Source organism: Tenrec ecaudatus, chromosome 5 (assembly GCF_050624435.1).
Source record: "Tenrec ecaudatus isolate mTenEca1 chromosome 5, mTenEca1.hap1, whole genome shotgun sequence".
In the NCBI taxonomy this organism is placed as follows: Eukaryota; Metazoa; Chordata; class Mammalia; order Afrosoricida; family Tenrecidae; genus Tenrec; species Tenrec ecaudatus.
The window spans coordinates 164,671,514-164,683,951 of NC_134534.1; positions in this window are offsets into that span (position 1 = coordinate 164,671,514).

A 12,438-nucleotide genomic window follows, 5' to 3' on the forward strand; every position below is an offset into this window, starting at 1 on the left:
ACCTGGTCTGGAATGTTGTTTTCATACCTTCATGCCACCTCCTATTCTGATCCATCATCAATTATGTCTTGCATCTTGATGGCTCTCCCTGTTCATACCTTTCCCACCTGAATTCTCTTCCTAACACGGGAGACAATGTGATCCCATTTAACATAATTCAGTCTGCATTACTTCTATGCCCAAGTTTTTGCACTTGTTCCCCTTATTTCTATAGTGAAAATTAAAGCTTGACAATTTCTACAAAGGCCCATGGTTTGGGCCTTCAATCTTTCTCTCTCCTCTCCAAATCCCTCGCCTGCCCTGACCTACAGTCCCACTGACCTTCCCTGTGCACTTCGAGACCCCCCCCTCCCGGTACCTGCTGCCCTGCAGACTTTCTCTAGGGGTTCCCTCTATTTAAGTTCATCTACTAGGACCCAAAAGCTCTCAACCACGACTTCCTAATTTTTGAAATATATACAAATAGAAAGAAAACTAAAAAATGTAAAACCCAAGCCAACCTATGCCATTTAGCTGACTGACTCATAATGGCCTCAGAGGCTAGAGGTGTCTTCTCTGGGTGGCAGGAATACAGTGCCTGCTTTGGGTAGTGGGAACACAGTACTGTGACTTGTCCTCTCTACATTGTTCTTGTAGAAGTTTGTAAGAGCATATTTTTTTTTAAAGAACTCATTTTACTGGGGACTCTTACAGCTCTTATCAAAATCCATACGGACATTCATTGTGTCAAGCACATTTGTACATATGCACCTACCATCATTTTCTTTTTTTCAAAATCATTTTATTCGGGGCTCGTACAACTCCTATCACAATCCAACCATATATCCATTGGGTCAACCATATTTGTACGTTTGTTGCCAATATCATTATAAAAACATTTTATTTCTACTTGAGCCCTTGGTATTAGCTTATTTTTTTCCCTTTCCTGACCCACCCTCCCTCCCTCATGAACCCTTAATAATTTATAAATTTTTGTTATTTTTCATGTCTTACACTGTCAGATCTCTCTCTCCCTTCACCCACTTTTCTGTTGTCCATCCCCTAGGGAGTGGTTTATATGTAGATCATTGTGATCAGTTCCCCCCTTCTCCCCCACCTTCCACTTACCCTATTATTTCTACTCTCATTATTGGTCCTGAGGGGTTTATCTGTCCTGGATTCCCTGTGTTTCCAACTCTTATCTTCTGTTCCTCTGGTCTAGCTGGATTTGTAAGGTAGAATTGGGATCGCGATAGTGGGAGGTGGGGGAAGCACTAGTGAAGTAGAGGAATACTGCATGTTTCATTGGTGCTATACTGTACCCTGACTGGCTCGTCTCCTCCCCACATCCCACACGTAGTGTACATCTTGTTCATGATCCAATGACTTAGCTGACCACATAGTCTGGGTACCTAAAATATTTCAAGTAGTTGTTACAATAAATATAAGCAAAGTACAAGTAAAGGCCTCATTTATGATATGCAAACTTATTCACTATATTTTGTTCAGCAGAGAATAATTAAAATATGATAGAATTTCAGTTTTTACTTTAGAATTTTTTTACTTTAGAATTAGTTATAAGTCTCTTAAAGAGTCTTCTCTTATCAAGGTGTGTGCGTATGTGTGTAGTTTTATCATTATTTAATATTATAATTTTAATTAAATATATAATCTTTTTTTAAAATAAAAGCATACACTAAGAAAGCATTTTTGTGCAAAAAATGACAATATTCAAAAACATTTAACTTTTCCCTGTGGGCCTGAAAGTATCTATTCATTGAGCTTAATACTGTAAAAGGAAAATTTGTAAACATCAAATATTTTCTTATCTTATTCGAAATAACAATGGGTTTTTAAAATAAAAACTTAATTTGGGGTTCTTTACTTTGTAGGTAGGGAGTTGCAAGGCAGTAATATGTGGAGCTACGTTATTTACACTTTATTTGCCCTTTAATAAAGTAACAATACCCTATCAACTACTATCAAATTTCACCTCTTCAAGCATCTGAATCACCTTAAAAAAACACACACACATCCACCCTCTAGAACTACCTTTTACAAACAAGACAGAAAAAAAGTCTACCCCGTTAGTGATAAGGGCACATGAAACAGACAATTCTCTTTCCTCCAATGAACTGCCTGCACCGTTTCTTCATAACGTGCCACATCTTTGACATTGAATGTGTACCTCAGGTTTTGCTTGTACTGGCTTTTTTTTCCCGTTCAGTTTTCCTGTCCTTGTAGAATAAGAATGTGATCTGAAGCTATTTTACAATTGGTGGGAACTTCCTGCACTGCTGATGTGATTTGCTTACACACTCAAAAACTGAAACAACAACATGTATGTTATCAGTGACAGGTAGCACCGCTTCTGTAAGGATTAGATAGCTGCGGAGCAACACAGCGATTGTCAAATACTTGACATGGGAAATCTTTAAGGTATGGCTGTGCCTTGCAGGGTTCTGTGCATTTTTGTTGAGTGAATGAGGAACTGAGTTCATCACCTAGAGAGACCGCATGGGGGGAGATGCTGTAGCATGGGGGGAGATGCTGAAATAAAGTGAGTAAGCCAGTGGTTCTCACCTGATTCATAATAGTAGCAAAATTACAGTTATGAAGCAGCAACAAAAATAATTTTATGGTTGGGGGCTACCACAACATGAGGAACTATGTTAAAGGGTTGTGGCATTAGGAAGGTGGAGAACCACTGGTGTAAGCCATCTGCTCCTGAGAAATTGTTTGGATGAAAACAGATGTTGTGGAAAACAAGGTCTGACCAAAAATGCCATCATCACCTTCGTATGCTCAAGAATTATTATCTGTAGTAAAATTGAAAGTGTATGAGCATCTATGTAATTTTAAAATGTTAAATACAGTCACCCCTAATGAGCAGAAAGTGTAGAGTTGTCTGAATGGAAGCACAGAAAGGTGAAGGGATATACTTTATGTCACACTACTCATCTAGATCTTATTTTATGCAAGATTCTACTCTTAATCAGAAACTAAATATTCAGCAGTTTCCTAGGCTGACCTTCATTTAAAAAAAAAAAAAGGCTCTCCCAGAGCTCCCAATTAATGGCCCCTACATGATCCACCCTCAGCACTCTTCCACACGTTGAATAAGCAAACCTTTGAATTAGTTGACAGGCATCAGCCCTGGACGAACCCAGCCTTGTCAGTACTATGTTGATAAACAGATGGCAAAAGTAAAAGAGTATGCTCCTGCCAATCCAATGCCCACGATTGTGATTTCTCAGTAAGTTCCTGGGGGCTCACCTAGCCAGTGGAGTACTCTGTGTTTTAACTTGCAGCCTGGTGTTTTGGTGACCTAAGTATAGGGGAACATCTGGTCTTTGGACTCCTCTCTTCTTTGAATCTGACCCCTCCTCACTCAGAACAATATTTAGACAGATGGTCTATTACTTATCACCACGGATCCAGCCAGCCATGGCAACTGGTTCCTGAAGCGCGGATCTAGAATCGGCCACATGGCCAGTTCTGTGAGTCATAAATAAAGGGAGGAGGCAAACACTGAAAAAAGACAAGGGAGTTGAAAGATGGGAAAATAAGGTTTTCACGAAAGAGGGAAGAAAAGATTACTTCTTAACAACTTTAGTCATCAACATCATCATCAACATCCCACCTAACAGACATGCCCAACATTGTTGTTTTGCACTGCTACAAAATCATAGAGGCCTTTATGAAACAAAACTATTAAGATGTGAAGCTCTTATTCCTCAACCTAGCCTCCAGGTAGGTGCAGTTTTCATCTCTCTGGTCTTCCCCCGACGACTCCGGCACTCTCAGAATAACAGCATGTCAACACAGCAGTTTGGGCATCCTTGCGAAACTCGAAACAGGTACCTTTTCAATGTTCTTTGGGTTTTAGGAATAAAAATAAGTCTAAAGGGCCAACGTCAAAGTTATAGTGTGGATTGGGCTGGGGTAAAATTTCCATATGAAATTCTCAGAGGGCAATCATTGCTGTCTTGGTAGGTCTTCATCTATGGTATTAAAACCACAACATAATTCATTCACTTTTTTTCAAACAATAAATACTACTCTTTCATATCCTAGGCCTACTACTGTATATACTCAAATATAAGCTAACCCAAATATCAGTCAAGGCACCTAATTTTACCACAAAAAATGCATTAAAATGTGCTGAAAAAAGCTTATACACGAGTATATATGGTATTTTTCTGATCTAAAAGTTTACTCACGACAACATGAGAATTGTAAATGTGGTAATTCTATCAGAATTTACTTCCTTACCTTCCTCCAGTTTTAGATGAGGTGGCCCTCTATTCATGAACAATGACTTTAGATTTTCTACTCCAGATCACTGCTAACTTAACCTTCAGCCAAGTGTGGTCCATTGGAAGATATATTTTTTTTGGAAGATATATTTCAAACACATAGTATGTAAGGTTAAAATACATGGATTGTTTGGCATTTACCATTAAAAATGACAATGTGTTGTTCATCTGGACCTTTATGTTACTAAGCTGATCTTGCAAATAGAAAATGGTCTCCAACATATCTGGTGAGAAATAACTAACAAAAGCCTTCTGGTCCCATTCTACTTGGGAGTCCCAGTCTTGCAATGCTTGACTTTCTTAGCCACCTGGTGGCATTGCTTATTGGAGATTGAAACAGTAATTTTGCTTCTGCCTCCACAAATCATTAGTACGTAGTGCATACACATTTGGCTTTTAAATGCAAGGTCAGCAGTTCAAAGCCACCAATCACAATGTGTGAGAAAGACAAGGTTTCCATAGATCAGTGTTCTACTCTGCACATGTGAGATTGCAAGAAGCCACCATCAACCGAAGAGCAATTGGTTTTACTGGTTTCCTGATGTAATGAGACTTCTGTCTTAAAACTTTTAATTAGAATTTTAATCATATTGTATCAAAGATAAGACTTCATTGATCATAATATGCAACATCAATGTTATGGGAAATTAACCAAACAAATCATTTACAAATAGGAAAAAAACTCTAGAGTTATCTAACCACATAGCTGAAATATTAGAAACCATACACAAACTCCCGACAGAATCTAAGATGATACTAGTAAGCCCTTTAAATTAGACAACATATTTAAAAAGAACCGTAGAATGGAAACAACACAAGGCTGAATTAGTGAGCTTGAAGATAAATATCTTGAGAGCAATCTAGAGAAGAACAATCAATAAAAGAATGAAAGTGTCCAAAGAGAGTCTAAGAATTATGTGGGAGACTAATTCTTCTAGCAAGAGCAGCTATGCCTCATTGGCATTACAGAAAAGGATGGAGCCAAAATAAATCCACAGAGAAAGTAGTTCAGGAACTGCTGGAAGAGCTCCCTGACATCATAAAACTTCCCTAGCATCATCATAAAAGTGGAGCAAATGTCTATTCAAGAAGCTGGAAAAACCCCAATCAGGATATATCCTAGAAGAAAATCACCATGACATATCATCCTCAACGTTTTCAATTGTTGAGAACAGTGAAAGAATCCTGATAGTAGCTTTGGAGAAAAGAATAGTTATATAGAAAATGGAGCCAATAGGGATAATCCCAGGTTTCTCAGCAGCAGTTATGCAGGCAAGAAAACAACGGGATGGCATATAGAACAGGACATATATAAAACAACAGGGTGGCATATAGAACAGGACGTATATAAAACAACAGGATGGCATATAGAGCAGGACATATATAAAACAATAGGGTGACATATAGAACAGGACATATATAAAACAGCAGGGTGGCATATAGAACAGGACACATATAAAACAACAGGATGGCATATAGAGCAGGACATATATAAAACAACAGGGTGGCGTATAGAACAGGACATATATAAAACAACAGGATGGCATATAGAACAGGACATATATAAAACAACAGGATGGCATATAGAACAGGACATATATAAAACAACAGGGTGGCATATAGAACAGGACGTATATAAAACAACAGGATGGCATATAGAGCAGGACATATATAAAACAATAGGGTGACATATAGAACAGGACATATATAAAACAGCAGGGTGGCATATAGAACAGGACACATATAAAACAACAGGATGGCATATAGAGCAGGACATATATAAAACAACAGGGTGGCGTATAGAACAGGACATATATAAAACAACAGGATGGCATATAGAACAGGACATATATAAAACAACAGGATGGCATATAGAACAGGACATATATAAAACAACAGGATGGCATATATAACACGACATATATAAAACAACAGGGTGGCATATAGAACAGGACATATATAAGATAAAACAACAGGGTGGCATATAGAGCAGGACATATATAAAACAACAGGATGGCATATAGAACAGGACACATATAAGATAAAACAACAGGGTGGCATATAGAACAGGACATATATAAGAGAAAACAACAGGATGGCAGAAAGGCAAAAGCTCCCAACTCAAAATCTTATCTTCAGCAAAATGATCCCTGAAATATGAGGGGTGAATAAGGGTATTTCCAGACAAGGAGAAAATAAAGAAATTTGTAAAGAAAAAACATTTAACAAAGAAGAGTACGGAGATGATGTAAATATTAAGAATAAGGAACAAAAAGGGCAACTTCACAACCAAACCAACTGAAATGAAAAGATAATAACACTACTCTGAAATCATGTGTCCCCAAATTTGAAAACCTAGATAAAATGGACAAATTTATAGAAACATGTTAGCTTCCTAAATTAACACATACTGATGTAAAAAACAAACAAACAAACAAAATAAACCCATAACAAGAGAAAGATTTAGAACTGATAGCAACGATGGCAAAGTAAGCCTCTTTGAGGGGACAAACACCAGGACTGTCAGTGAAGGGTGCACAGGGCGGAGTAAGACACGCATAAGCAACAATATGTAACATGTGAAGAGTTCTTGAGGGTGGCGGGGCAGGGGGAGGGAGGGGAAAATGAGGAACTGATACCAAGGGGCTCAAGAAGAAACATAATGTTTTGAAATTGTTGATGGCAATATTTGTACATATCCACTTAATATAATGGATGTACGCACTGTTACATGTGAGAGCCTCCAATAAAACAATTTATTCGTTTTTAAAAAGGAGGGATTTATCAGGTCATTAAAACACTCCCAACCAAAAATTCCAGAACCAGATGGCTTCACCAATAAATTCTATGAAGCATTTATAGATGCATTGGTAACAATTCTACACAAACTATTCTAGAATATAGCAAAGGATGGCAAGCTCCTTTATGAAATTTTATTTTATGAATCAAGCATAATTCTGTTACCCAAACCAGGCTAAACATTACCAGGATCAAAAAATGTAGGCCAATATACCTTTTGCACATGGACAGACAAATTCTCATCAAAATCATAGCAAGTAGAATTGAACAAAATATATATTTAAATACTCATGGTCACCTGGGGTTCATACCAGGTGTGCAAGAATGCTAAAACATTGGAAAACAGCATAATCTACAATATAAATAAAACAAAGGAAAATAACTACATGATTATATTAATGGATGCAGAAAAGGTATTTGACAAAATACAACGATCAGCCATGATAAAAAACCCTTAGTAAACTCAACGGGGAGAAAGTGAAAGAATTCCCCTTGTGAACAGGAACTACGCAAAGATGCCCTTTTCCACCACTCCTATTCAACATTGTGCTGAAAGTCCTACCCAGAGTATTAGAAATGAAAAGAAATTAAAGGCACCCAAATTGGAAAATAATATATAAAACTCTCTCTATTACCGGATGGCATGATTCTATATGTAGAACACCCCAAAGATTGACAAGAAAATTGTTGAACATTAGTGAAAGGTTCAGCTGTGAGGTGGGGCACAGATCAACAAAGAAAACCTATCAGATACTTGTATTCTAAGGAAAAGAGCTCCAGAAAAGAAATCAAGAAAACAACCTCATTTTCAATAATTACAAAAAGATGAAATACATTATGAATAATCTTAACCACAGGTAAAAAAAATCTTGTACAAAGAAAATTATAAAGCACTATAAGAAGAACCCAAATGAAGCCTACATAAATGCAAGATGATCCCATGTTCATGGACAGAGAAGCTTAATATTGTGAAAACGCACACACTACCCAAAGCAATTTATAATATGGCACAATACCAGCCCATATGCCAGCATCCTTCTTTAAAGAAATGGGAAAATGAATTAGCAAGTTTATTTGGAGAAGAAAGAGACTCGGGATAAGCAATGTAATACTGAAGAAGAACAGAGTTGAGGACGTCTCATGTCCTGACTTTAAAATCAGTCACACAGCCACAGTAGTCAAAACAGCTTGGTCCTGATACAATGAGAGATACACAGACCAGTGAAACAAACAGAGACCCTGAAGAAATCCATCCACCTCGACAACCGGTCTTCAACAAGGGCAAGAATAGATTCATTGTGGCAGGGATAGTCTATTTAACAAATGCTGCTGACAAAATTGGATTTCCATTTGTGGAAGAACAAAACAGGACCCATGGCTCACCTCATGTACAAAAATGAATAGATAATGGATTAAAGATCTAAATGTGATGATTCCTGGAACTACAATGATCATTCGGGAGAGAGCCAGGAGAAACTTTAAGGTTCCAACAGGGCATAAACCCACTCTCAAACTCAGCAGAATACAAAATAGCTGACTGGAACTTTCTAAAAATAAGGCATTTATAGGCATTTTTATCAAAAGAGTATGAGAATACACATTGGGAAATTCTTTTGGCAACTACACATAGAACAAGGAACTAATGTCAAAAATCTATAGAAAATTGTACTCACTCAACAAGAAAAAGACAATCCAATTTTTAAAAGGGCAGAGGACAGGAAGAGAAGTTTTCCAAAGAAGATATCCAGATGGCCAACAAACACATAAAAAATGCTCTTAATCACTATTCATCCCAGAGATACAAATCAAAACAATTATGAGATACCATACTACACCAACACTGTTAGCAAAGTTATAAAAAAATCAACAACCAAAACACTGAAAATAGCAAATGCTGGGAAGGGTGTAGAGAGATTGGAATGCTCAGACATTGCTGTTGGTGGCATGGTGCTTCTTCAACCTAGCAACAGAAATGGTAAATGATGCAGCAATCTCTTTCCTGGATATATCCATCAAGGAAGTGAGAGCCAAAGCCCAAATAGAGGTGTGCCCATCCATGATCATCTCAGCATTATTCACAATAGCAAGAAGATGGACCCGCCTTCAGAGACCATCAGTGGAAGAATGCACACACACATTGGTACATGCACAGAGTCGACATGTACTGCAGGATGATGATGAAACTGTGCAGCGCTGACTGCATGGATGAACTTGGGGATGCTATTCAATCACAAAAGGACAAGTTAAATTAGACCATTGGTATGACAGAAACCCAAGATAAAGTTTTCATACCCAAAGCAACAAATTTTGATGGTTAATGGGGGCTGGGGTTGGAAGTGAAGTAATAGGTTATATGGTACACAAGTATTAACTTGGGTGAAACAGAAGCTAATATTCTACAAGAGGAAGAGGAGAAATGAAGGGGGTGGGGCAGGGAAGAGTACCGAGAGTTTTGTTAAACTACTATAAGGCGTTTACATTGTTGAATACAACATTGATTATCTGAAATGTAAACCCCCTTCTAATTTTCAATAATTTTTCTAAATCAATTTCCAGTTAAAATATGACTGTATTATTTACAAGATAAAACTGCATCTTATAGATACAAAATATGTGAACAGCACATAGCTTAGGGCTGAGCAGATAAAGCATTAAACCAGTAGCAAGTGGTTGGGATTGTTGCTTTTCTTTTCCCCAATGAAAAAGAAACCTGCGTTGGCCTGTGAGCAGGATGTACAGTGAGGAGGATGTACAGTGAGGAGGATGAAGGGGGCTCTACCTTATCACAAACCTGACTGCCCCCATCTTCCAACCTCTGTCTTCTCAATGGACACACATTAAACCAAGATGAATAGATGATAGGCTTGCTTTGCAAGCACGTAGGTATCTTCTTTCTATGTGGTAAGCAGAGGCTGGGCAAACACTATCACAGCTTTGTATCTGTGTGCTCTCTGAGTGCGTAAATAGGTTCCTCAAATATAGTTATTGCTTACTCCTCAAATCCATCTATCGCTCCCAGCCCCTTTTGCCTGACTGAGTCTTGGGGGGGAGAGGGAACGTGTGCATTTTATTCCAACCTATTACGGAGTTGGTCGGTTGCTGATGAAGTGGTCGGCTTGAATTCTCACTCTGCTGTTCACTGTGTGAGAGCTCACTTGAGAGGAGAGTTATGGACATGTTTTTGTTATGAATCATGTGCCCCCTCTCCCCAACAGCTACCAGAGAGAACACAGCCTGTGCCTCTCAGCCTAGGCAGGTACTCCCCATCTCACCTGCATCCGGGAGTCCTGGCTTTCACTGCCATGGATTTTGTAGTCATCTGGTTTCTGCAAATCGCTGGATTATATAATTGATGCATGTTCACTCCTTTGAGTCGAGTGTATTTTGTGAGCTACATTTAATCTTATTTTGGAACAATGGACAATATGGATTCTTCATCACCCTAAATCAAGGATCACATAATGTTAGCGGTTAAAGTATATACTACACGGCATGATATGTTGTGTTTTGCTGCAGTATCAACCACCTAGAGAATTTCAAAGGCCTACGGTGAATAGCAGTGCCTTGCCGGGTTCCCCAGTTCCTTCAGACTAGGAGTCAGGCTGACAGTATAGCTTTTAACTGCAACGTAGTCTGGTCTTTGGACAGAAGGAAAGGAAACGCACCATGAACCAGAAACAAGGCTTACAGCATCAGTGTGGAAGTGAAGCCACTCCCTCTGTTCACATTCCACTGCCCCATAAACCGTATAAGCAAATCCTCCATCCACAAAGGGAACTGAGCATTTATGAAAAATGAGGACAATCTACCACAAGGTCCTTCTAGATCTTAGGAGTCAAAACTCTCTTTGTGTTTTGCAAGCCTGTCTCTTTATCAACGAAGTGACTTCTTTATTTTATTCCGCTACGCTATGAAATTGGAACTTGCTTCTTTTCTTGGCATATAATTCACATATCATAATAATAGTTCAGTCATATAAAGAAACGTGTGCACTCACCGTGATAAATTTCATAACATTTCCTTCTTTATTGTAGTTATTGCTGCTACTTCACTATTCCTCCCCACCCCACCCACAACCTCCCCTGTCTCTAGGTAATGATTAATCCAGGTACCATCTCTATAGATTTGCCTATCCTGGATTTCTTATGCAGAAATCAACTCTTCATTCTAATCTTTTTCTTTCTTCTCTCCTTTCCTTCTTCCATTGTTTCTTTTCCCTCCTTTCTTTTGTTTCCTCTTCCTCTTTCTTTTGTTTCCTCTTCCCTACTTCTCCCTTCTCCCTTAGTGTTCCACCCTGTGCTCTCTCTTCCTTCCTCGTTCTCTCTGCTCCCTCCTGCTTTGCTTTCCATTTATTTTAAATCATATCTATTAGTGATTGAATATGAAAGGACTGTCCCCCAAAGGCACTGCAATATATTTTGGGCAATCAGAATAATAGCAACCTGGTTGCTTTCTAGTTTTGTTTCGTTTTTTTGGTCCAATCTTGTGATGTCCCAGACAGATAAGAAAATTTGCTTCCAAGGATGTTAAACACACACACTCACACATGAACACTAAGATCCCGATGGCCTATCTCCAGTCTGCTCACCCCACTAAACTTCTTTCGGAGAAGTTAATTATCAGTGATAATGAGACGGCTCGTGGCTATACCTGGTGGGAAATGGGATTTCACCCACAGCAGCAAATCATACAGATTTCATATTCATTGTGTGATCTTGCTTGATTTCCCATGAGATATATTTGAGTCATTATTACTGCAGGAAATTTTGGCCTCGGGCAGCGGTACAAATCCGTTAGGAAGATCATGACCCCTCCGGATACTGTTACTATTAATGCACATCACCCTGCAAGTCACAGGTGTTATGCTTTGGGGCCATGTGCACTGGTGGCTTTAAAAAATACACCCATTCTCTGACCGTGTACAGAAACCTCAATGAATAAACAACACATCTGTAACCATAACTAACACCAATGATGCCTACTGGATTGCCTCCTCTGAGATTTATGGACCAACCGTCTCCCTGAATAATTTCTTTTTCTAATTAGTAAACTGGAGGCCTAAGTTTTCTTTTTATTTATTTTTAACACATTTTGGCAGGCTACAAGATTAATATGCAAAAATCAGTTGTGTGTTTATGCCACAGTAATGAACAATCTGAAAAGAAAATTGTAAAAACAATTCCATTTATAACAGAATCTAAAAGAACAAAATTCCTGGGAATACATTTAAACACATCGATGAGATTCTTATAAGACATACCATTTTAAATATTGCTGAAAAATTACAAAAGACCCAAATAAACAGAAACACACTGAATATTCATGAGATGGAAGATGATAG